This window comes from Pan troglodytes, chromosome 10, assembly GCF_028858775.2.
Source record: "Pan troglodytes isolate AG18354 chromosome 10, NHGRI_mPanTro3-v2.0_pri, whole genome shotgun sequence".
NCBI lineage: Eukaryota > Metazoa > Chordata > Mammalia > Primates > Hominidae > Pan > Pan troglodytes.
Window position 1 is genome coordinate 13,457,038 of NC_072408.2, and position 25,879 is coordinate 13,482,916.

The 25,879-nt window shown below is 47.7% G+C and overlaps 2 long non-coding RNA genes across 3 annotated transcripts in view; one reads left to right on the forward strand and one right to left on the reverse strand.

Annotated features, from left to right (window-relative positions):
- The window catches only part of LOC107967418 (uncharacterized), a 58,242-nt gene extending 40,646 nt beyond the window's left edge, over positions 1-17,596 (reverse strand). The window contains exons 1-2 of one of the 2 annotated variants that reach the window (XR_008538424.2): positions 17,532-17,596; positions 15,359-15,469 (exon numbers count right to left, since the gene is read on the reverse strand). This is a non-coding gene — a long non-coding RNA (uncharacterized LOC107967418). The remainder of the gene's footprint in view (positions 1-15,358; positions 15,470-17,531) is intronic. The other variant, XR_008538425.2, reaches the window with a different exon arrangement.
- Positions 17,597-17,644: 48 nt separating this feature from the next.
- On the forward strand, positions 17,645-18,827 carry LOC107967417 (uncharacterized). Its single transcript, XR_001707789.3, has 2 exons — positions 17,645-17,778; positions 18,347-18,827. It is a non-coding gene; the product is annotated as an uncharacterized LOC107967417 (long non-coding RNA).
- The last annotated feature ends 7,052 nt before the right edge of the window (positions 18,828-25,879 follow it).

A 25,879-nucleotide genomic window follows, 5' to 3' on the forward strand; every position in this document is an offset into this window, starting at 1 on the left:
CTTTGAGAGGCCAAGACAGGCAGATCACAAAGTCAGGAGTTCAAGACCAGCCTGGCCAACATGGTGAAACCCCATCTCTACTACAAATACAAAAAATTAGCTGGGCATGGTGGTGCGCGTCTGTAATCCCAGCTACTGGAGAGGCTGAGGCAGGAGAATTGCTTGAACCTGGGAGGCGGAGGTTGCAGTGAGCCGAGATCTCACCACTGCCCTCCAGCCTGGGCAACAGAGCGAGACTCCATCTCAAACAAAAAAACAAACAAACCAGCAAGGGGAATGGCGGGTGCCAGAGACCAGGTCCTGGGGCCATATGGAGAGCTAACAAGGAGAAAAGAGTGGCAAGTGAGTCTCTTCTGGCCCTTTGGCACCTGGGAACAACCAGAGAGCTTGGTTCTCTGGTGGCAGGAGCAGAGCAAGCAAGGGCAGCAGATTTCCATAAGGAAAGTGGCTCCTCCTCCCACGGCTGGGTTTAACACTTTGCTCTTCAGACACTGTGAAGGGCTGAACCCTTGATAGTAAGTATGTTACCAGACTCCACCAATATCTGAACACGGCCTCTAAAGTTAGGGAGTCGGGGGAACTCCTGCACTATATTTCCTAGCTGTGTGCTCTTGAGAAAGTTATCTCGCTTCTCTGAGCTTCTGTTTCTTCAGCTACCATATGCAGATAAATAATAGCACCTTATGTCCTTGTGTGGTTGTGAAATCAAATGAGATCATTGATGCCTGAGGAGCACTTGGAACAGTACCTGGCACACATAAAGATCAGCTAGTAGGCATAGATATATAAATATCCATATGTGTTTATATAAATATGCATCTATAAATATAATTATATACCTCAAATTATACACATAAAATACAGTTGATCCTTGAACAGCACATGCAAGCATTGGGGCATCAATCCTCAAGCAGTCAAACATAATTTTTTTTTTCAACGACAGCGTTCTCGCTTTTGCCCAGTCTGGTCTTGGACTCGGGTACTCAAGCAATCCCCCAACCTCAGCCTTCTGAGTAGCTGGGACTACAGGCTTCCACACCTGAGTATAGCTTTTGGCTCCCCTAAAATTTAACTACCAATAGCCTACTGTTGACTAGAAGCCTTGCAGATAACATAAACAGTGGGTAAACACGTATTTGATGTTATATGTATTATATATTGTACTCTTACAATAAAGGAAGGTAGAGAAAATATTATTAGGAAAATCATAAGAAAGAGAAAGTGTATTTACTATTCATAAATGGAAGTAGATCAGGCATAAAAGCTGAGGAAGAGGGGGAGGAGGGAGAGGAGGGTTGGTCTTGCTGTCCCAGAGTCAGCAGAAAATTCTCGAATAAACGTACTCTCGCAGTTGAACGCCCTGTTGCTCAGGGTCACCTGTATCTGTAAAATGTAATCTTAGTGGAGCGCTGACTATACGCCAGGCACTATTTTAGGCACTTTGCATGCACCTTGTGAGTGGGAGGCCCAGCAGGGCTGACTTGTGAGTTCTGGGACTTTTGGAGAGTCCCTGCGTCCGTCCGTGGGCGGGATCTCCAAGGTGAGGCCGGTGGCCCAGGTTTGGCAAGTTTTCTGCAGCTTTAACACACTCGGCTTCTGAGCCAGATCCTGTCAGGACACCTTCTTCAACCTGCCAAGCGGGGACCCACCCAGGAGTTCCTATTTTTTCCTGATTTGCTCTGAGAAGAGGCCGAAACACCGGGGCACACCCAAGAACGGAGCGGGCTTTCTCCCCATGCGTTAGCCAGGGGGCACGTTTCCCCCGCGGCGGCCGCCCATGGCCGGGCCTTGGCAGAGCTGTCCCTCGAATCCGGGCCGAGCCGGGGCCGGCCCCGAAACCCGCTCTGGGAGGGAAGCCACGCCCGGCCCCAGGAAAGGAGCGACGGGAGGGTCCGCGGGAACGGCCCGGCCCAGGCCCGCAGGCCCTGCCCTGTGTTCCCGGGAGGCGCGGTCTCCTGGCGGCAGGGGAGTCCCGGGAGGGCGCAGGGCGGCGCAGAGCCAGGGATCCCCGAGGGTCAGGGCGAGCCGGCGGCCAGGGCGCGGCCGGGCGGGGAAGCCAGGGGCGGAGGGGGCGCGGTAAGCCCACGGAGGGCTGACTCATCCTCGCGCCGCCCTGACTCACCCGCTGCCGCCCTGGCAGTCCCGTCCTGCCGCGCCCCCTCGCGGCCACGCGCGGAAGCGCAGCCGGGGTGCCCCGCCCCGCCCCGTCCGCGCCCTCCTCGGAGCGCCGAGCTGGCTTTGAGCTCTGGCGAGAAAGCGCCAATCGGCGGCAACCCGGGAATCCAAGGACATATGGGGTGCATTGGAGTATTTTTCCATTTTCTTGTAGATAATGAGGTCTCGCTCTGTCGCCCAGGCTGGAGCGCAGTGGCGCGATGTCGGCTTACTGCAACCTCCACGTCCCAGGCTCAAGCGATCCTCCCGCCTCTGCCTCCTGGGTAGCTGGGACCACAGGGGCGCGCCGCCACACCCGACTAATTGTTTCGTTTTTTGTAGAGGCCGGGTATTGCGGTGTTGTCCAGGCTGGTCTGGAACTTCTGGCCTCAGCCCATCCTTCGGTCTCGGCTCCCAAAGCGCTGGGATTATAGGCATGAGCCACTGCCCCCGCGCCCACTTCTGCTTCTAAAAAATGAGTTTCAGGGCCCTCTCCTGGTACCCCAAGCCAAGGCCAAGTGGGAACTGGAAGCTGGAACAGCCCAACTACCCACCCAGCCTGCAGAGGAGAGACCAGAAATAGCCCTTAGCTTCCAGGGAGATGGCAAGTGACCTGATCCTGCGCCTGGTCGGCAGGCCCTTGAGAGCAGTGGCCTCCTCTGTCTTGCTCTCCACCCGATCCTGACTTGTAAGCCCCGTTTGCCCGCATAGTCCCACAATAGAAATGTACGAAATGAATGGATGGATGAGGGGCTCTGGAGTGCAAGGGAGAAGGAAGCAGGCAGAAAAGCCTTCCTCATCGGGGGGCTTCCTCCTCCACCGTCATCCCCAAGGGACTAAGGTCCTGAATGTGAGTGCCCAGCAGATCCATGCCTGGCCCCAGCACCCTGACTCACAGCCCTCTGCCTGGGACAGTTACCCATTTCTCCTTCCCGGTGGAGCTGGGTCCTGAGATGGTGGCGAATTCACTGGCGTTGAACAGAGACTGGACTAACGAGGGTGACCAGCACTTACCCGGTGCCACCTACCATTGTGCTGAGCCTTTGCGCATAGTTTTGTATTTAATACACCTACCGTGGGCGGGAGAGGGCTGCTATTGTTGTGCCCATACTAGGAGAAGGGAGTGAAGACTTAAGGAATGGCATAAGGATCATTTGCATAGCTCTTAGTTATTTGAGCAACACATTCATTTAATTCCACAGCAATGTGGGGAATGAGGGACTCTCCCCTGCTTTCCAGGTCAGCAACAGGAAAAACAAATGATTTGCTCAAGGCCACACAGCCCCAGTCCTCAAACACCAAGTTCTGGCCTTTTTCCATTTCCCGCCACTGCCACTCCACCTTTCCCCACCCCTAGGCAGCAAGAGTGACTCACTCTCTGAATTCACTCCACATCCCAATTCCAGCACCCATGAGTAACTCTCCTTTTGGATAGCTTTGCACCAAGAACAAACCTAAACAAACCCTCTGCTGGGAAGTGAACTCCTCCTTCTGTTTTGTTCCTGCTGTGTCTCCAGTTCCTAGAATGGCCAGCTCCTGGGGCTCAATAGGTTTGTTGAGTGAACGAAACCTAGACCAAAGGACGCCAGGCAGTGCCTAACAGACCTCCAAAAGACTGGAGGAGAGGGAAGTGAAGGAGTGGGGGTGGGAGTCAGTTCTGGTCCTAAACCTCCCCAGAAAGAAAAGAGATACTTCCTAGCGTTCCTTTAGTGGCCAGTCTTCATGCCTCATATCCTATGGGGTCAGAAAATTCTTCCTCAAATCTAGCCTTGATCTTATTCTCACATTCCCCACACACCTTAGGGGCAGGAAATGAGGTTGGTGTCCTCCAGGCTCCACATGGCTGCTTCCAGAAGTTACGCCCCACCCCCACCCCCACCGCACCCCCTCCTTATGAACATCCTTTCAGGGCATCCCATTCCAGCGCTCTCTCCTCGTCACTGTCTTCCTCTGGCCTCCTGCTCGGCCCCTGGCTCCCGTCTTGCTCTGCACCCACTCCTCTCATTATTCTAGGCAGCCTCCTCATCCACACGGGGGACCTGTCTGCCACCAGGGCCTCCTTGTTCCTTGTCCTCTTCTGCTCTGCTGACCACTTCCTCCACCCCAGCCTCCCACTCCTGGGGCACATCCTGACCTTGTCCCTTACCTGAAACTGACCTACCTCCGAGGCCCTGTCTCCATCCCCCTCTCTGTCCACCTGTCCCCCAAGGCCATCCCTCCTCTGGCTTCTCTTCTCACGTCAACCAGTAGAGAGACAAGGGTTCCTCATGAGAGCCACTCCTTTGCAGAAGTCCCCCATTCCCTTCCCTCTCTCTCCCTCCCGTCATACTCTCCTGACAAAGCCTTGCCCCAGATGAACCGCTCCAGGCCACGCCAACAGCGCCCAGCATTGGTGGAGGAAACACAACCACCAGAGCAGATGAGGGCACTGTCACTTCTTGTCGTCACCCTCCAGTGGGCTCCCAGTGGCACCAACAGACCTAAGATGTTTGTGAAGTTGGTTCTCGCCCAACTTCACAAACTGTGCATGTGGCCACCATGCACAGTCTCCAGTGGCCTAGAACTCTTCTCCCCCAACCACGCCCCCGATTTCACCTGACACACTGCTCCCTTCGTGGGGAATGTAGAGTCATCAGACAAGAACTTTCTTAACTTCCTAAGGCCAAATTCACCACTTACATGAGACCCTGCCTCCTATTTCTTTCCTGATAGCACAAAAGAGGGGCCCCTAAAAGCCAGCTGTCCACAGGCACCCTGGACTCTGTCCTCTCATGTGTCCCCACTCTGCTGACTGCATCTTTACCCTCTCCCTGCCAGATCTTTCCTTCAGTATCAAAACATGCATTTGGGGGCTGGGTGCGGTGGCTCACACCTGTCATCCCAGCACTTTGGGAGGCCAAGGCGGGCAGACCACCTGAGGTTAGACGTTCGAGACCAGCCTGGCCAACGTGGGGAAATCATCTCTACTAAAACTACAAAAATTAGCCGGGCGTGGTGGCGCTTGCCTGTAATCCCACCTACTCGGGGGGCTGAGGCGGGAAAATCGCTTGAACCCAGGAGATAGAGTTTGCAGTGAGCCGAGATCGTGCTGCTGCACTCCAGCCTGGGTGAAGGAGTAAGACTGTGTCAAAACAAAACAAAACAAAACAAACAAAAAACATGCATTTGGTAACACGGGCATCTTAAAAAGCCAAAACGATCACCCAAAGCACTCTCCTTTCCACCTCCCCCTCACTCACGACTGCCCCGTTTCTCTGCTGTCTTTCAGAGCCCAGCTTCTCCGGAGCTGCCTGCTCACGAGGCTGCACTCCCTCTGGCCTCTGCCACTCCCTCCCGGCTGAAACTGCTCTTGTCCAAGTCACCATCAGCCTCTGCGCTGCCTGCCGAGCACAGTGGGTGCCTCGTCCTCTCCCCATCGTCCTTCACAGTGGTCGCCTCCATTGTAGGCCGCTCCCCGCTCAGTCAGCTCCTGGCACTGAGCCTCCTGCTTTTCCTCCCACTCTGTGCCTCCTCCACCCAACTCTAAGCATCAGGGACTGGTCTCGGCCCCCTTCCTCTCCATTTGCAATCTGCCTAGGCCTAGGCCATCGCTTACCTTAGATACCATCCCCAGCACCTTGACTCCCAAAGTCTCTCTCCAGCACAGACTTCCATTCAGCTCAAGACTTATACCTGACTGCCTACTTGACCTCACCACTTGAAAGCCTCCAGGACCTTAAAACAGAGCCTCACTGTCCACCCGTCCCATCAGCAGGCCCACACCACATGACAGGCCAGCCCAACTCTGACCCGGACCACAGAACACCCTTGCACTTTTCACTGCGCCCAATCTCTCCTCCACCCCAGCCAGAGTGATTCTGGAATTTGTACCATGTTCATGTATTTTATAATTTCTAAAACATTAATTAAAAATAAAAAAAACTTGAAAGCAGGGTATCAAAGAGATACCTGTACACCCAGGTTTATAGCAGCGTTATTTGCAACAGCCAAAAGATGGAATCTGCCGGGGTACAGTGGCTCACACCCATAATCCCAGCACTTTGGGAGGCCAAGGCAGGAGGATCACTTGAGCCCAGGAGTTCAAGACCAGCCTGGGCAACATGGCAAGGCTCTGTCTGTACAAAAATTTTTTTTTTTTTATTTTAAAAATTAGCTTGGTGTGGTGGTGCTTGCCTGTAGTCCCAGCTACTCAGGAGGCTGACACAGGAGGATCACTTGAGCCCAGGAGGCTGAGGATGCAGTGAGCTATGTTTGTGCCACAGCACTCCAGCCTGGGCAACAGAGTGAGACTCTGCTGCAAAAACAAAACAAAACAAAGAAACAAAAAAAGGAATCTTCCCAGTGTCCATCAGCAGATGAGTGGATAAACAAAATGCTACATACAGTGGAATATTATTCAGCCTTAAAAAGGAAGGAAATTCTGACACATGCTATAACATGAATGAACAGTGAGGACATTATGCAAAGTGAAATAAGCCAAGGACAAGCACTGTATGATTCCACTTAGCATCGTCAAGATCACAGAGAAGTAGAATGGCGGTTGCCCGGGGGAGAGGAGAATGGGGGGTTATTGTTTAATGGGTTCAGTCTTTCAGCTTGGCAAGGTGCAAAGAGTTCTGGAAATAGGTTGCACTGCAGTGTGAACGCATTTAGCACAACTGAAATGTACCCTTAAAAATGGTTAAGATGGGGCCGGGCGTAGTGGCTCACGCCTGTAATCCCAGCACTTTGGGAGGCTGAGGCGGGTGGATCACCTGAAGTCAGGAGTTTGAGGCCAGCCTGACCAACCTGGAGAAACCCCATTTCTACTAAAAATACAAAATTAGCCGGGCGTGGTGGCGCATGCCTGTAATCCCAGCTACTCAGGAGGCTGAGGCAGGAGAATCACTCGAACCCAGGAGGCGGAGGTTGTGGTGAGCGGAGATCACGCCATTGCACTCCAACCTGAGCAACAAGAGCGAAACTCCGTCAAAAAAAAAAAAAAAAAAAAAAGTTAAGATGGTACATTTTATGGTTGTTTTTTTTTTTTGCCATTATTAAAAAGAAAAACCCATAAATTAGCTCAAGTTTCTTTCTCCCTTGCTTTCACTTTTTGGTTCTTTGAGAGGAAGCCTTGCTCTGTCGCCCAGGCTGCAGTGCAGTGGCGTGATTTCGGCTCACTCTGCCTCCCGGGTTCAAGTGATTCTCCCGCCTCAGCTTTCACCATGTCGGTCAGGCCGGTCTCGAGCTCCTGACCTCAGGTGATCCACCTGCCTTGGCCTCCCAAAGTGCTGAGATTACAGGCGTGAGCCACTGGCCCAGCCTCTCCCTTGTTTTAAACTCCACGGTGGTGTACTGTTTCCCTTAGAATAAAGTCTGAATTACTGACCTGGCCTAGAAAGCCCTGCTGACTGCACCCCCTGCCCAGCCAGGCCGGGCTCTCCCTCCCTGAAGACAGTCCCGGCTTCACCTTGAGCTAATATGCTGTTTCCTCGGACAGGCCTCCCCTAGCCAGTGTACCTGCAGGTTTCCCCACCGTCTCTGCTGTGCCCTGTTCATTTCTTTTGCAGCACAGTTCCCAGTGTGTAGCTACACGCTTGTGTGTTTAGTGTCTATCTCCAACCCCCACGACCGCCGTCACCACCTCCTCCAGGCATGAAGCTCCCCGAAGGCAGGAACCAACGCTGCTTGGTCGCCAGACTATCCTCAGCACCCAGCACAGCTCTGGACATGTCCTTGGTGCCTTCCACATCTTTGCTGATGAATGGGTGAGGCTCTCTCTCAGTGCAGCAACAGCGTAGAGCTGGACACTCCAGGAGCTGAACCCCAGCCTCACCACTTCCTAGCTGGGTGACCCGGGCAATCTTTAGCCTCTTTGAACTTCAGGCTCTTCATTGGTAAAATGGAGACATCTTGCAAGGTAGTTTGAGGCTTGTATTAAATAACCTATAAAAAGTGTTTGCCCCTGGTCAACCAACTGGTCCCTAACATCACTGTATTCTACCCCTTCAAGGGGATACTACTACTTAGGCAATAATTCTTGACTTTTGGTGGGAGAAGACGGTCACATACACCTTCGAGAACTTGATTACAACTATAAACTACCTCTAGATAGAGGTATATACACTTACTCAGACATATATATATAAATTCTGAGGTTCACTGACCATAAAAAGTCCTACCATGGTTGCCAGGTTAAGAACCCTGAATGTAAGGAAAGAAACGAAATTAATGTGGTTAAAGAGCTGAAAGCTCTTTGGGTAGCCGTCAAGAACACGTGGAGAAGAATAGGAACGCCAGACCCAGGGGGTCCAAGGCTGGCGTCCCTAGTGCCACAGTGCCCTCTGGTGGTAGATCATAATCATTGCTGCGTACTCCCAGGCCAGAGGAAGAAATGTAGGACTCGGAAAATGCCGGAGTCCACTCTGTCTCCCCTCAAGCCTCCAGATTTGTACACCCATCTGTCCTTCAGTCATCTTCCCCACAGCCCATCTCTTAGGAATTTGATATCTCTTAAGGCAGTGAAATGTTTCTCAGAGTGAGGCCCAAGGACAGTTTACTCAACAGGTCCGCAGGTAGACAGATAGTTTCAGAGGACAAAGTGATCAACAATTTTGTTCCTCTACTTTTCACAGATCTGAAAAATGACAGCGATTATGGCTGTCACAGAAATATCATTACGTTCTAATAATGATTATGTTTTTAGTAATTATTACAATCTTAAAATTGGCACAAGGGGTTTCCAGGACTGCTTGAATTACCTTGACTAATCCTTTTGTTGGCTTGTTTGTTTTTTGAAACAGGGTCTTACTCTGTTGCCCAGGCTGGAGTGCAGAGGCTCAGTCTCAGCTCACTGCAGCCTCAACCTCCGGGGCTCAAGAGATCCTCCCACCTCAGCCTCCCAAGTAGCTGGGACCACAGGCATGCACCACCATGCCTGGCTAATTTTATTTTTTGTGGGGACAAGGTCTCACTATGTTTCCCAGGCTGGTCTCCAACTCCTGGGCTCAAGCAATCCTCCTACCTCAGCCTCTCAAAGCGCTGGGATTACAGGCATGAGCCACTGTGCCCAGCCACCTGGGCTAATCTTATTTTCCATCCTATGCATGTTGTTGTTTATATTTTAAAATATGCTTTATGCATTCATATGGTTGTGCAATATCTCCAAATTACAAAAGTTATTAAATGGCTCAAAAGTGCTTCACTGACTCATCAGAGTAGCAATGAAAATGAAAATATATATCTGACAGCTCAGAATAATGTCATCCACGTAAACAGTGAACAGGATTTCACTGGGAATATAAAATAGCTGTATGTGCTAGGAAGAAGGAAAAATGTAAATGATTATTTAGCCCAAGCAGCAAAGAGAAACTGTAGAGAAGAGCTACCTCAGAGAGTATCTAGAAACTGGGTTTTACTGGCTATTCACTCCTTGTCCCCAGTGAATTATCTGCTATGAAATGTCAGATCTTGGCTCAAAGTCATCAGATCTTTTGTATCAGTCACAATCAGAGTCTACTGATTTTTTTTTTCCAGAATAAGCAGAAAGCAACATTTCCCAGAATAAAAATTTAATTTTGTGCAAGAATATAGCATATCCTTCAAAACTGCCCTCACTCTTACAGCTGCAAGTCACTGGACGGCAAAGAAGTCAGACAAACCAGCTGGGAGGTTAATGACATTAATACTTACAGAGAAGCAGTTTTATCAAATGCCACTGTTGCATGTCACATAACAATGGCAACCAGCACACAAGAGCAAACACCATGATGTGTATGTGCTAGCAGAGTCCTTTTTTTTTTTTTTTTTGAGACAGAGTCTCGCTCTGTTGCCCAGGCTGGAGCGCAGTGGTGTGATCTCAGCTCACTGCAACCTCCAGGTGATTCTCCTGCCTCAGCCTCCTGAGTAGCTGGGATTACAGGCACGCGCCACCATGCTTGGCTTTTTTTTTTTTTTTTTTGTATTTTTAGTAGAGATGGGGTTTCACCATGTTGGCCAGGCTGGTCTTGAACTCCTGACCTCATGATCCGCCCACCTCGGCCTCCCAAAGTGCTGGGATTACAGGCGTGAGCCACCGCGCCCAGCGAGAGTCCTCTTTATGGCTGCAAAACTGATGTACAGACTGAAATGGCTTTCGTGTGACTCAGGCTGCAGTCACGAAGGACACATTCCTTTCAACATGGTCATGTGGAAACAGGCAGCATGTACAAGGGAATGCTTCCCCGTCACTCCAACGCCCCACCCCACACACACACCATGAGCTGCTCTGACCCTAGAGAGCAAAGGTGAACTGCGTTTTGTTTTAATTTGGCATTTTAATTGAGATACAATTCACATAATTTAAAAGTCACCATTTTAGGCCAGGCGCGGTGACTCACGCCTGTAATCCCAGCTCTTTGGGAGGCCGAGATGGGCGGATCATGAGGTCAGGAGTTGGAGACCATCCTGGCTAACACGGTGAAACCCCGTCTCTACTAAAAATACAAAAAATTAGCCGGGCATGGTGGTGGGCACCTGTAGTCCCAGCTACTTGGGAGGCTGAAGCAGGAGAATGGCGTGAACCCGGGAGGTGGAGCTTGCAGTGTTGCAGTGAGCCGAGATCGCACCACTGCAGTCCAGCCTGGGCGACAGAGCAAGACTCCATCTCAAAAAAAAAAAAAAAAAGTCACCATTTTAAAGACCAGGTACAATGGCTCACACCTGTAATACCAGCACTTTGAGAGAACAAGGCAGGCAGATCGCTTGAGCTCAGGGGTTTGAGACCAGCCTGGACAACATGCCCAACCTCCATCTCTACAAAAAATAAAATAATTAGCCCGGTGTGGTGGTGTGCACCTGAGGTGGGAGGATCACTTGAGCCTGGGAGGTTGAGGCTGCAGTGAGCTCTGATTGTGCCACTGCACTCCAGCTTGAGCGAAAAAGTGAGACCGTATTTAAAAAACAAAAAAAAAGTTAGTCCGAATTCTCTCCCTATGCTGTCCCCTGGCAACTGCTAATCTATTTTCTGTCACTATGGATTTGCCTATTCTGGACATTTTATATAAATGGAATCACACAATATCTGACTGGCTTCTTAACAAAATGTTTTCAAGCTTCATGCATGTGGTAGTATGCAACACAACTTCATTCCTCTTTACGGCTGAATAACATTCCATTGTATGGTTATGCCACATTTTGTTCATTCATTAATCACATCACTGGATGGACATTTGAATTACCTTGGCTAATTTTTTTTTTTTTTTTTTTTTTTTAAGAAAGGTTCTCACTCTGTTGCTCAGCCTGGAGTGTAGTGGCGTGATCTTGGCTCACTGCAGCCTCAACCTACCAGGCTCAAGAGATCCCCCCGCCTCAGCCTCTCAAATAGCTGGGACTACACATGCCACATTTAGTTCATTCATTCATCACATTGCTTGATGGATGTCGGGGTTGTTACTACTTTTTGGTATTATGAATAATGCTGCTGTGAACATGTATGTACAAGTCTTTGTGTGAACATGTTTTCTCTTCTCTCAGATATATACCAACAAGTGCAATTGCTGAGTTATATGGTGATTCTATATTTAACTTTTTGAGGAGCTGCCAGACTGTATTCCACAGCAGCTGAATCACTTTACATTCCCACCACCAGTATATGCGGGCTCCGATTTCTCTATAATCACACCAACGCTGTTTTTTTGTTTCTTTTTTTTTTTTTTTGAGATTGAGTCTCGCTCTGTCACCCAGGCTGGACTGCAGTGGTGCCATCTCGGCTCACTGCAACACTGCAAGCTCCACCTCCCGGGTTCATGCCATTCTCCTGCCTCAGCCTCCCAAGTAGCTGGGACGACAGGTGCCCGCCACCACGCCCGGCTAATTTTTTGTATTTTTAGTAGAGATGGAGTTTCACTGTGTGTTAGCCAGGATGGTCTCGATCTCCTGACCTCGTGATCTGCCCGCCTCGGCTTCTGAAAGTGCTGGGATTACAGGCGTGAGCCACCGTGCCCGCCTGTTTTCCTTTTTTTAATTGTATAGCTATCCTAGTGGATGTGAAGGGATATCTCATTGTGGTTTTGATTTCCATTTCCCTAATAACTAATGAAGTTGACCATCCTCTCATGTGTTCATTAGCCATTTCTATATCTTCTTTGAAGACTATTCAGATGCTTTGCTCATTTTTCAAATTGGGATGTCTTGACTGTTGAGTTGTAAGAGTTCTTTGTATAGGCCGGGCACGGTGGCTCACGCCTGTAATCCCAGCACTTTGGGAGGCCAAGGCGGGTGGATCACCTGAGTTCAGGAGTTCAAGACCAGCCTGACCAATATGGTGAAACCCTGTCTCTACTAAAATAACAACAACAACGACAACAACAAAAAATAGCCAGGCATGGTGGCGGGTGCCTGCAGTCTCAGCTGCTCGAGAGGCTGAGGCAGGAGAATCACTGGAACCCAGGAGGTGGAGGTTGCAGTGAGCCGAGATTGCGCCATTGCACTCCAGCCTGAGACACAGAGCGAGATTCCATCTCAAAAAAAATAAAAAAGAGTTGTTTGCGTATTCTAGATGTTAGGCCCTTATCAGATAGATATTTTGCAAATATAGTCTTCCATTCTGTGGATTGTCTTTTCACTATCTTGTTGGTATCCTTTAACATACAATGTTTTTAATTTTAGTAAAGTTTGATTTATCTTAATTTATTTTTTCTTTGATTCTTGTGCTTATTTCTAAGAAACCATTTCCAAATTCAAAATCATAGAGATTTTCACCTGTTTCCCCATTTTTTTTTTTTTTTTTTTTTTTTGAGACAGGGTCTCCTTCCGCTGCCCAGGCTGGAGTACAGTGGTGCGATGGCGGCTCACTGCAGCCTCAACCTCCCAGGCTCAAGTGCTCCTCCCACCTCAGCCTCCCAAGAAGCACACCATCATGCCTGGCAATTTTTTTTTTATATTTTGTAGAGACAGGGTCTCACTATGTTGCCCAGGCTCCACCTACATTTCCTTCTCAGACTTTTATAGTTTTAGCTCTTACATTTAGATCTTTGATATATTTTGAGTTAAGTTTTATGTATGGTATGATATGAGTTCAAATTCATTCTTTTGCATGTGGACATCGATTTGTTTCAGCATCATTTGTTGAAAAGGCTATTCTTTCCCCCACTGAATGGTTTTGGTAATGTTGGTAGAAGTCAATCGACCATAGATGAGTGGACTGGATTCTGTTCCGTCGGTGCATGGACTGGATTCTATTCCATCCGTGTGTGGACTGGATCCTCTTCCGTCGGCGTGTGGACTGGATCCTCTTCCGTCGGCACGTGGACTGGATCCTCTTCCGTCGGCGCGTGGACTGGATCCTGTTCCGTCGGTGTGTGGACTGGATTCTATTCCCATCGGCGCGTGGACTGGATCCTGTTCCGTCGGTGTGTGGACTGGATTCTATTCCCGTTGGTGTGTGGACTGGATTCTATTCCCGTCGGCGCGTGGACTGGATCCTGTTCCGTCGGTGTGTGGACTGGATTCTATTCCCGTTGGTGTGTGGACTGGATTCTATTCCCGTCGGCGCGTGGACTGGATCCTGTTCCGTCGGTGCATGGACCGGATTCTGTTCCGTCGGTGTGTGGACAGGATTCTATTCCCGTTGGTGTGTGGACTAGATCCTCTTCCGTCGGCGCGTGGACTGGATCCTGTTCCGTCGGTGTGTGGACTGGATTCTATTCCTGTCCGTGTGTGGACTGGATTCTATTCCCGTCCGTGTGTGGACTGGATTCTGTTCTGTCGGTGTGTGGACTGGATTCTGTTCCATCCGTCTGTTTATCTATCCTTATGCCAATATCACATCGTCTTGATTACAGTAGCTTTGCAGTAAGTTTTGAAAATTAGGAAGTATGAATCCTTTAACTATGTTCTTTTTCAAGATTGTTTTGTTTATTTTAGGTCCCATGCAATTCTGTATGAATTTTAGGATCAGCGTGTCCATTTCTGGGGTTTGGGAGGACAGTTTCTATAGAGATTGCATTGAATCTGTAGATAAATTTGGTATCAACATCTTAACAATATTAAGTTTTTAGACAATAAACATAGGCTGTCCCTTGATTTTATTTAGACCTTGTTTAATTTCTTTCAATAATATTTTTCAGTGTACAATTATTGCATTTCTTTGGTTAAATTTATTCCTGGCAGGGCGTGGTGGCTCACGCCTGTAATCCCAGCACTTTGGGAGGCTGAGGCGGGTGGATCACGAGGTCAGGAGATTGAGACCATCGTGGCTAACACAGTGAAACCCTATCTCTACTAAGAATACAAAAAATTAGCCAGGCGTGGTGGTGGCAGGCACCTGCAGTCCCAGCTACTTGGGAGGCTGAGGCAGGAGAATGGCGTGAACCCGGGAGGCAGAGCTTGCAGTGAGCCGAGATGGTTCCACTGCACTCCAGCCTGGGCGACAGAGTGAGACTCTGTCTCCAGAAAAAAAAAAAAAAAACGCTTATTCCTAAGTATTCTATTCATTTTGATACTATTCTAAGCAGATGGTCTTCTTAATTTCATTTTCAGGTTATTCATTGCTAGTGCATAGAAATGCAACTGATTTTTGTACATAGAAGAGCCCGGAACTAGTAATGTAAGTGATCTTGTATCCTGCAACTCTGCTGAACTGTTTTATAGCTCTAATTATTTTTTGTAGATTCTAATTATTTTTGTAGATTCCTTAGGGTTTTCTATATATAATATCACGTCATTTGCAAACAGAGATAGTTTTACTTTTTCCTTTCCATCACACAAGTTTTTCTAAATGCAGGATGACACTTTGTGACACTGATATGCTAACGAAGAGCATTCATCTAATTGCAAAGGGTTTGTTCAAGTAGTGTATCTTAGTGACACACCAGAACCTATGACTCAGGACCAGCATTTTACAACCTTAATGTTAGAAATAAAATACCAGGATTTCTTGAACTTAGAACTCTGGCACAGTTGCAACATCAACGCTTTACTATTTCCCAACATTGGATTTTTTTTTAGAAAGAAATCAAAAACATATTATTGAGTATATTTTTATTATTGAGTATATTTTAAAACCACTGAGATTAAAAGGTAAACTTCATGTTATGTATATTTTACCACAATGAAAAAACAGTTGAAATTCCACATCAGAACATGAAGTACTTTCCAATGAAGCCAAGGGTTGGATAAGAAATCTATTTTCCACCATCACCCAGGGTTAAAACAATCTTCCAAATTTTGAATGTAGTGTACTTACAGATGTAGATCCTGGTGGTGCGGCAAATCACCTTCCCCGAGAATGTCCATCACAATAGTCTGACACCAAGCTGAATATAAACAATCTAATGAAGATGACAATGTCCTTCTCCTTGATTTAAAACAGAGACACCGTTGTTACTTTTTTCATGTTTTAATACATTATTTTAAAATTTGAGACAAAATTTCTTTTGAGACAGGGTCTTGCTCTGATGCCCAGGCTGGAGTGCAGTGGTGTCATCATAGCTTACTGCAGCCTTGACCTCCCAGGCTCAAGCAATCCGACCACCTCAGCCTCTGCAGGCAACTGGGACCACAGGTGGTGCCCCACCACACCAGCAGTGACAATTTTTTTTTTTTTCCAAGACAGGATCTCACTCTATCACCCAAGCTGGAGTGCAGTGGCATGATCTTGGCTCACTGCAACCTTCGCCTCCCGGGTTCAAGTGGTTCTCCCACCTCAGCCTCTCAAGTGGCTGGGATTACAGGCGCCCACCACCATGCCTGGCTAATTTTTGTATTTTTAGTAGAGACGGGGTTTTGCCATATTGGCCAGGCTGGTCACGAACTCCTGACCTCAAGTGGTCTGCCTACCTTGGCCTCCCAAAGCACACAGATTACAGGCATGACCCACTGGTGGCGCCTAGTTGACAATTTTTTAAGTTGACCCAAAATTTTGGCACTTTGTGTGTATTAAACACCCATTAAAATGACCCACGAAAGCCCAAGTTTGAGACATTTATTTGATAGAAAGAGCACTGGGTGGCCAGGCGTGGTGGCTCACACCTGTAATCCCAGCACTTTGGGAGGCCGAGACGGGTGGATCACCTGAGGTTAGGAGTTCGAGACCAGTCTGGCCAACATGGTGAAACCCTATCTCTACTAAAAATACAAAAAAATTAGCTGGGCGTGATGGCAGGCGCCTGTAATCCCAGCCACTTGGGAGGCTGAGGCAGGAGAATTGCTTGAACCCAGATGGTGGAGGTTGCAGTGAGCCAAGATCCTGCCATTGCACTCCAGTCTGGGTGACAGAGCAAGACTCTGAAAAAAAGAAAGAAAGAGAGAGAGAGAGAGAGAGAAAGGCAGGCAGGCAGGCAGGCAGGCAGGAAGGAAGGAAGGAAGGAAGGAAAGAAGGAGGGAAGGAAGGAAGAAAGGAAAGAAGGAGGGAAGGAAGGAGGGAAGGAGGGAGGGAAGGAGGGAGGGAGGGAAGGAAGGAAGGAAGGAGCGAGCGAGCACTGGGCCACGTGTGGTGACTCAAGACTCTGTCAAAAAAGAAAGAGAGAGAGAGAGAGAAAGAGAGAAAAGAAAGAGTGAGCACTGGGCCAGGTGTGGTGGCTCAAGCCTGTAATCCCAACACTTTGGAAACCCAAGGCAGGAGAATTGCTTGAGTCTAAGAGTTAAAGACAAGCCTGGGCAACACAGAGAGACCCATCTCTGTTTTAAAAAAAAAAAAAAAAAAAAAAAGTTTAAAGAAAGCACTGAACTATGAGCCAAGAGCTCTAAATTCTAGTCCATTTTTGACCTTGGCTATGTTAAGCAACCTTTATAAGCCAATGTTTACTCATTTTCAAATGGATTGATATTTCTTGCCCTGGCTTCCTCACAGGGCTTCTGTGACAAGCAAATGAGAAAATAGATGCACAAATGCTTTGTAACCTATAAGGCTTTGTGCAAATGTGTGAAATGAAATAATCTTTCCAAAGTCCACCTGTCCCTCTAGCTTCCCTTTCTCTTGGTTCCTTTATACAACATATATACATCTCTGCCTGTTGCCAAACAACTGCTTCTCCCAGCTTCACATTTATGTATCTGCCACCACTTTGGGGAACAAATTCTGCTTGTCCCTGGTGGAGAAAGGGGCCAGGTCTCCTAATCCTGCTCTAACTCTTCCTGGAGTCTCTCTCTCTCCATCTCCTGGGCTCCTCGTCTAGTTATGCAGAGGGAACAGGGCTTCTGATCAGCTTAGAGCTGCCCGGTTCTCTCTCACTCAGTGGACGTGGTCCCAGCCCTGACTGCAGAGATCTGTCCCTTCACTCCACTGAGCTCCTTGTCCCACCCTTCCAAGGAGCCCCACATCTGAGATTCCATAGACAAAGACACTCCCCCAACCCCACTGCTGCAGGCTGGGAAGCTGCGAGGAGCTGGGAGCCAGAAAAGGAAGAGGACAGCCCCACCTTGCAGACCCCACCCTCTAGGAATGGATTTATGCTTCATTGTTGGTGGGAACCATAGCAACCACAGATGATCATGAGTCAGCAGATAATAAACAGGATTCTTTACAAACAGAGGTTGCCTGGGGCAACCCTGGGAAGGTGAGGCCCTGGATTTCCTGGTCTGGCCTCTGAGAACCTCCTAGCACCCCAGAACTCCCAGACAGAATGTTAGGTAATGCCAATGAGCACAGATCAATCATCTGCACAAGTAAGTCCTTCTGGGGTTCCTATTCCAGACACTCTGGCACTCTGAGCTCCCCCATCCAAAGCTTCTTTCCGTTCCTCAAACTCACCATGTGGTCTCTTGGCTCTCAGCTTTCCTACCCAAGTCCCCAACTCCTTGAAATTCTCTTCCCTCTTCTTACTCACAAAATACCTATTCATTCTTCAGACCTCGGCTTAAATGTCAGGACTCCGGCATAAATGTCCCTGATCCCTGAAAGTGTCAGAAACCTCAGAAAAGAGGGCCAGGCATGGTGGCTCATGCCTGTAATCCCACCACTTTGGGAGGCTGAGGTGGGTGGATAACTTGAGGTCAGGAGTTCAAGACCAGCCCGGCCAACATGGTGAAACCCTGTCTCTACTAAAAATACAAAAATTAGCTGGGCGTGGTGGCAGGCGCCTGTAATCCCAGCCACTCGGGAGGCTGAGGCAGGAGAATTGCTTGAACCCAGGAGGCGGAGGTTACAGTGAGCCGAGATCTCACCACCGCACTTCAGCCTGGGTGGGAGAGTGAGACCCCAGAAAAGATGAGATCTTATTTCTCCCTCACATAGTCTGAAGACGGAGCACTTTCCATGGAGTGCTGATGAAGTGCCAGGGTCCTAGGCTCCTCCTGGTGTGCCAGCCCTCGGACAAGTCTCTCAGCCTCAAGGTCCAGGATGGCAACATCTGTCCAAACAGCAAGATGGAGAACAGGACAGGATAGGAACGAAGTAGGAGAGGGGCCAAGGACTCATGCTGGCATCCCGCCAGCCTTTTGACACGAGTCACCCTTCCGCCACTTTATAAAAGAAAGGTAGGCCTCTTATCAGTGGTAGGCAATAGCAGGGTAGTGAAAACCGTTTCCCCACCACTGCCAAGGCAGGGAATAGAGGCTGCATTGTCCTTAGAGAATTGTAAACGAGTAACCAACCAAAAGTTCTTTGTTATCCCCTGGGCCAGCAATCCTAAACAATGTCAGTGATAAAACATTCCTCCCTGAAAAAGTATTTTATTGGTCTAAGTTCTAAATCTAAATAAATGCTGTCATTACCACTGAGTTTTAATTATATGTGAACTTCGGCCGGGCGCAGTGGCTCACGCCTGTAATCCCAGCACTTTGGGAGGCCAAGGCAGGTGGATCACCCGAGGTTAAGAGTTCGAGACCAGCCTGGCCAACATGGTGAAACCCCTACTAAAAATACAAAAATTAGCCAGGCATGGTAGTGCACGCCTGTAATCTCAGCTACTCAGGAGGCTGAGGCAGGAGAATCACTTGAACCTAAGAGGCAGAGGTTTCAGTGAGCCGAGATTAGGCCACTGCACTCCAGCCTGGGTGACAGAGTGAGACTCCATCTCAAAAATAAATAAATAAATAAATAAAATGTGAACTTCAATTTAACTTGTTTTTATAACTTAGCATTTAAATAACATTATCGGCCGGGCGCGGTGGCTCACGCTTGTAATCCCAGCACTTTGGGAGGCCGAGGCGGGTGGATCATGAGGTCAGGAGATCGAGACCATCCTAACACGGTGAAACCCCATCTCTACTAAAAATACAAAAAATTAGCCGGGCATGGTGGCAGGCGCCTGTAGTCCCAGCTACTCGGGAGGCTGAGGCAGGAGAATGGCGTGAACCCGGGAGGCGGAGCTTGCAGTGAGCCGAGATCGCGCCACTGCATTCCAGCCTGGGCGACAGAGTGAGACTCCGTCTCAAAAAAAAAAAAAAATAGATAAATAACATTATCTCCTATGCAGAAATGAAAGCTGAAAACTCGTTATTCAGTGGGCCCCCGATACCCGCAGACTCAGCTCCATGCGTTTCTTCCTTCTGGCTGGTCAGTGCCTCCGTTCGTGTGGAGCTGCTATGGAAGCAGGAGCTTGGGAGAGCCAGAGTGACACCATTTTACACTCAACTCCATCTTTTTGTTTTGTTTTGTTTTTTAATTTAGAGACAGGGTCTCCCCGTGTTGCCCGGCTGGTCTCAACTCCTGGTCTTAAGTAATCCTCCCGACTCGGCCTCCCAAAGTGCTGAGATTATAGGTATGAGCCACAGCACCTGGCCAATCAACTCCCATCTTAAAACTAGAAAGGCACACACACACAAAAAGCTAGAAAGGCACATTCCTTGCTGGTAACAGCCTATAGTCATGGTGTGTTTACAGTTGAGGAAACAGTCTAAAGATGCCTACAAAAACACCCTCCGACAACAATGGAGAGTCCACATGTCCCGATACCCGTATCAACATATGCTCTGAAGATAATCATAGTTACACCTTGATGTATTAATACTTACACACTAAAACGTCAAGGACAGTTTTCTTTAAATCAACAGAGTAATAAACTCTCTCATGCAGTCTGCTCACCCACATGTAGACACAGCTTAGTTTAACCTTTACATCGACAAGACCCCTATACAAGAAAAACTTAAAACAAAGCCAGGGCAGTCCTCTGCTGGCTTTCTGAGGACGCCCTCCTGTGTAACAGGATAGCTTTCAATAAACTCTCTTCTTACTGCACTCTGTGACTCGCCTTGAGTTATTTCCTGCACGAGATCCAAGAACCCTCTGGGCTCTGGATCAGGACCCTTTTTTCCACTAACAGAACCACGTTATCTCTGCCTTTGGAAGGTAGATTCAAAAGACACAATGATAGTGCCCTGATTGCAAAGACAAAGGAATAACTTGAGTTATTTTTCTCTTATCTACTTGGACTTTCTATTTGTGTTAAAAATTCAAAACAGTGAAAAGGAGGCCGGGTGTGGTAGCTCACAGCTGTAATTCCAGCACTTTGGGAGGCCACGGTGGGAGGATCACTTGAGGCCAAGAGTTCAAGACCTGCCTGGCCCACATGGCGAAACTCTGTCTGTACTAAAAATACAAAAATTAGCTGGGCATGGTGGCGCATGCCTGTAATTCCAGCTACTCGGGAGGCTGAGGCATGAGACCTACTTGAACCCAGGAGGCGGAGGTTTCAGTGAGCTGAGATTGCACTCCAGCCTGGGTGACAGAGCGAGACTCTCTCAAAAAAAAAAAAAGCAGTGAGATGGAAGGCAAATTACAAGTTGTAATATTTTTGTTTTATGAGGGCCAATATGAAAACTTCAATTCATGATTATTGCTGAAAATAACTTTTGTAGAGGAAGGGGGTGTGTTAAGAAATAATCCATGCTGGTCAGGCGCGGCGGCTCATGCCTGTAATCCCAGCACTATGGGAGGCCAGGCAGGTGGCTCTCTTAAGAACAATCATAATAATAACCCATGCCACATAGAACACTTCAGGCACCACACGACCTCTCAACTTTCCCAAATTTTAAGATAGAATGCTTGGAGCGTAAAAGCTTCATGGCCCTGAAGAAAGGATGCTTCATAACATCGGTTTGAGTTGAACCAACGAGTGGATAAAGAAAATGTGATATATATTATGGAGTTGGAGACCATGATTCTAAGTGAAGTAACTCAGGAATGGAAAACCAAACATCGTATGTTCTCACTTATAAGTGGGAGCTAAGCTATGAGGGTGCAAAGGCATAAGAATGATATGATGGACTTTGGGGACTCAGGGGGAAGGGTGGGAGAGGGTGAGGGATAAAAGTGTACAGTGTACACTGCTCAGGTGATGAGTATAGCAAAATCTCAGAAACTACCACTAAAGAATTTATCCAGGTAACCAAACACCACCTGTTCCCCAAAATCTACTGAAATAAAAATTTAAAAAATAAATAATAATATCAGTGTGGGCAAGTCTTTGTTTAATGAAATCACCACAAACCTCTTGTAGGTCTTCGTGTCTTCTCTGTGCTATATATATATTTTTGTAAAGGGCAAAATGTGAAGTTAAGAAGATGTGTTGGGATGTTGTGGGCTCAGATAGGGTGAAGCAGGAGTAGGGACAGTATTACTTTCCATACCCCTAAAGCTCCCCAGGAATACTTGAGTGCTAAGGGAGAGTCAGGTAGTAAACACTGATAGTGATAGCACCTTAAGTCATGCATGTGATAAGCTCGAGGCAGAGCTCCATGCCTTATCTATCTTAAAGATCATCATGATTCTTAAAAGCACCCGGACAAGGCTGATCTCCTGTGAAGCTCGAGGCAGGCAGAGCAGCTTCTGAACCCTCACACAGAGCCCAGGGCCAGGCTGTCTGCCACCCTGGCGGGACTGCTCTTCTCTGAATATTTTGCACAATTTCAAGAAGAGGGAAGTGAGGCCAGGTGTGGTGGCTCACGCCTGTAATCCCAGCACTTTGGGAGGCTGAGGCAGGCGGATCACAAGGTCAGGAGTTCGAGAGCAGCCTGACCAACACGGTAAAACCCCGTGTCTACTAAAAATACAAAAATTAGTCGGGCGTGGGCAGCGGGCACCTGTAATCCCAGCTACTCAGAAGGCTGAGGCAGGAAAATCGCTTGAACCCAGGAGGTGGAGGTTGCAGTGAGCCGAGATCGCACCTACTGCACTCCAGCCTGGGCAACAGAGCGAGACTCTGTCTCCAAAAAAAAAAAAGAAGGGGGAAGTGAAAAGTTTCACATTTACTTTCAATAGATGAACATTGCCTCCTCCAGTTAAACAAACATGTATCAAAGGCACTTTAGTGTTCTATATTTACTAAGACTTGTAGGAAAAAAATCTTCTTTCCCTTTTGCTCCCAATTATTGAATAATGGAAAGTCACTTTTTTTTTTTTTTTTTTTTTTTTTTGAGACAGGGTCTCACTCTGTCACCCAGGCTGGAGTGCAGTGGCATGATCTTGACTCACTGCAACCTCCACCTCCCAGGCTCAAGCGATCCTTCCACCTCTGCCCCCCAGGTAGCTGGGACTACAGGCGGGAGCCATCACACCCGGCTAATTTTTGTTTTTTTTATAGAGGGTTTTCACCATGTTGTCCAGGCTGGTCTCGAACTCCTGGCTTCAAGTGATCCACCTGCCTCGGTCTCCCAAAGTGCTGGGATTACAAGCGTGAGCCACGGAGCCTACCTCAGTCATTAAAAAAAATTTTTTTTACATGTCTCCAATTTGCTATCATTTATCAATCACGTCTCTGCTCATTTATTTATTCCTACCATGTTCTTAGATTAACTTACCACTGAGAAATGATTCTACTGTAAGTAATGCATTGAACAATGATCATGAATACATCTTTTGGAAACCTCCGACTTACTGGTGATATATCTTCTTGTTAATTTGCTCTGCACCCTAATTATCTAGCAATAAATAATTATTCATCCACTGATACACACGATTATATCATAAACATAAACCATACTTACAATATATCAGGTAATGTTCTAACTAAGTACTTTATATGTTAACTCATTTGGTCCTCACCACAACCATGTGACGTAGACACAAATATTATGAAGATTCTGTGGCACAAAGAGGGTAAATAACCTGTCTAAGACCACCCAGCCCATAAGCAGCAAAACCAAGATTCAGACCAAGGCTGCCTAAATCCACACATGAGCCAAACCCCCGCACATATTGCCTCTCTTTGAAAAAATTTGGGGGTACAGAGGTAGCTCTGTCCATCTCACTGGGGAAGAGTACAATCTCAATTAACTTTTTCTTTTTAAGTTGAATATATATTTAAGATATATTTCTGCCATCCTGGACAGCACAGTGAAACTTTATCTCTACAAAAAATACAAAAATTAGCCAGGTGCAGTGGCAGGCGCCTGTGGTCCCAGGTACCTGGGAGGCTGAGGTGAGAGGATCACTTGAGTCCAGGGAGGTCAAGGCTACAGTGAGCCATGATCACACCACTGCATTCCAGCCTGGGCAACAGAGCAAGACCCTGTCTCAAAAAAAAAAAAAAAAAAATATATATATATATATATACAATTTCTGTTTTAATTATATATCAATAATTCTAGTGATATGCAGAGAGAATGTGAGAGACCAAATGGGGCAAAATATCAGTAATCGTAGGTAAAGGGTATACAAAAGGTCATTATATTGTTCTTGCAAATTTCTAAAACTTTGAATTTTTTAAATAAAAAGTTAAAATTAAAGGGAATTATTTCATCCTAAATGTTAACAATAATATGCTAAATGTTACATTTTAAAATATAAAAAAAGATTTTAGATTCAAAAATATACAAAGATGTATGCAGTTTTTCAAAATGCTATTGATAGTAGTAATAGATCCAAAGTTTGAAGGCAAAACAGTGTTTTTTTTTTTTGAGATGGAGTCTCGCTCTATCGCCCCGGCTGGAGTGCAGTGGCATGATCTGCGCTCACTGCAACCTCTGCCTCCCAGGTTCAAGCGATTCTCCTGTCTCACCCTCCAGGGTAACTGGGATTACAGGTGCACACCACCACGCCCAGCTAATTTTTTGTATTTTAGTAGAGACGGGGTTTCACTGTGTTGCCCAGGCTGGTTATGAACTCCTGAGCTCAGGCAATCCACCTGCCTCGGCCTCCCAAAGTGCTAGGATTACAGGCGTGAGCCACTGGCCACAGGCAGTTTTAAGGAACATACCTGCTTTTATCTCATTGGCCAGATCTTGCTACGTAGTCACTTGTATCCACTCCCCACAGGTTAGTTCCAGGAAATCAAATTCTAAGATGGGGATATGAAGGTAAGAGGTTGATTTGGAAGTCTCTTGAATTTGACCCTTGTGGAGAAATGAAGCGGGATTAGGCGGTAAGTGAATGATGCAGCAGCCACAGGCAGCTCTGCAGCTAGGATGGCCCTACAGAGTTGCCCCCAACTGGAACAAGGGGCCCAGACTTTAATACTTCCACATCAGCCAGCCCGTGGATACAGGCAGCCCCAGGAAAGGGAGCAGAACCTTGGGTGAAGCAGTTCTTCAGCTGAAGCAATCGCTGGGAGAGGAGACACAGCTGAAGCTGTCAACAGTATCCACCACATTCCCATTTTACAGACAAGGAAGTTGAGGTATATAGCAATCAGCTGCGTGTGGTGGCTCACGCCTGTAATCCCAGCACTTTGGGAGGCCAAGGTGGGTGGATCACTTGAGGTCAAGAGTTCGAGACCAGCCTGGCCAACAATGTGAAATTCTGTCTCTACTAAAAATACGAAAATTAACCAGGCGTGGGGGCACGCGCCTGTACTCCCAGCAGCTCGGGGGGCTGCAGCAGAAGGGTCACCTGAGCCCGGGAGACCGACATTGCAGTGAACCGAGATCACGCCACTGCACTCCATCCTGGGAAACAAAGCAAGACCCTGTCTCAAAAAAAAAAAAAAAAAAGTATAGCAATTAAATAACTTTCCCAAGATCACAGAGCTGGTAAATGCTTGTATCCATTCTCCAACACCACATTAGTGCTGCATAACAAGCACCCAAAACTATCTACTAACAGGCTAATAATAAAAATGTACTTTTGCACATGAATCAACCAGGTTGGCTAAGTCATTCTGCTGATTTGGTCCAAGTTAGTCAGATTTCAGCTGGGCTCCCTCGTACGTTTGTGGCTATGGGTCAGCTTTCCTCTGCCTGGTCTAGGATGGCCTTAGCTAGGATGACTTACTCTCCTGCACGTGGTCTCTTGTCCTCCTGAGCTTGTTCCTCATCATGGTGGGAAGCTTCCGAGACAATGAATGTGGACAAAGCCTTTGGAGCTCCAAGACTAGAACGAGTCCATCATCACTTCTACCACATTCTATTGGCCAAAGCAAATCACAAGGCCAAGCGCAGAGTCAGTGCGGAAGGATCTTACCAAATAGCATAGACACTCAGAGACGTGAAAAATCAGGGACAAGCAACCATAGTGATGGAGCCCGAATGCAAACTCCAGAGACCTCACTCCTAGAGGTCTTACTCCACAGTCATCTCCCAAGCAAATCTTTAATTAGTATCTATGTCAAGTTCCACCTAGCCTGGCACTGTGAAAGAGCAAGGTCCTGCTTTTAAGGAGTTTACGGCCTAGATAAGGAGAGGAGACACCCACCATGAAAGTTTGGTAACAAGAAAGGTAAGGCAAATGTAAGAGGGGCATATGTAGCAGGAATCAGGGGCAGAGGAGGTACTGTGGACCATGTTGGTCCAGGAGGGTCTGGGCAGGGATTAATTCAGGTCTTGGAGAATGTGCAGACTTGAGTCAGATGGTAAGGAGGGATTCATACTCGCACCTCCTCCTCCTCCTCCC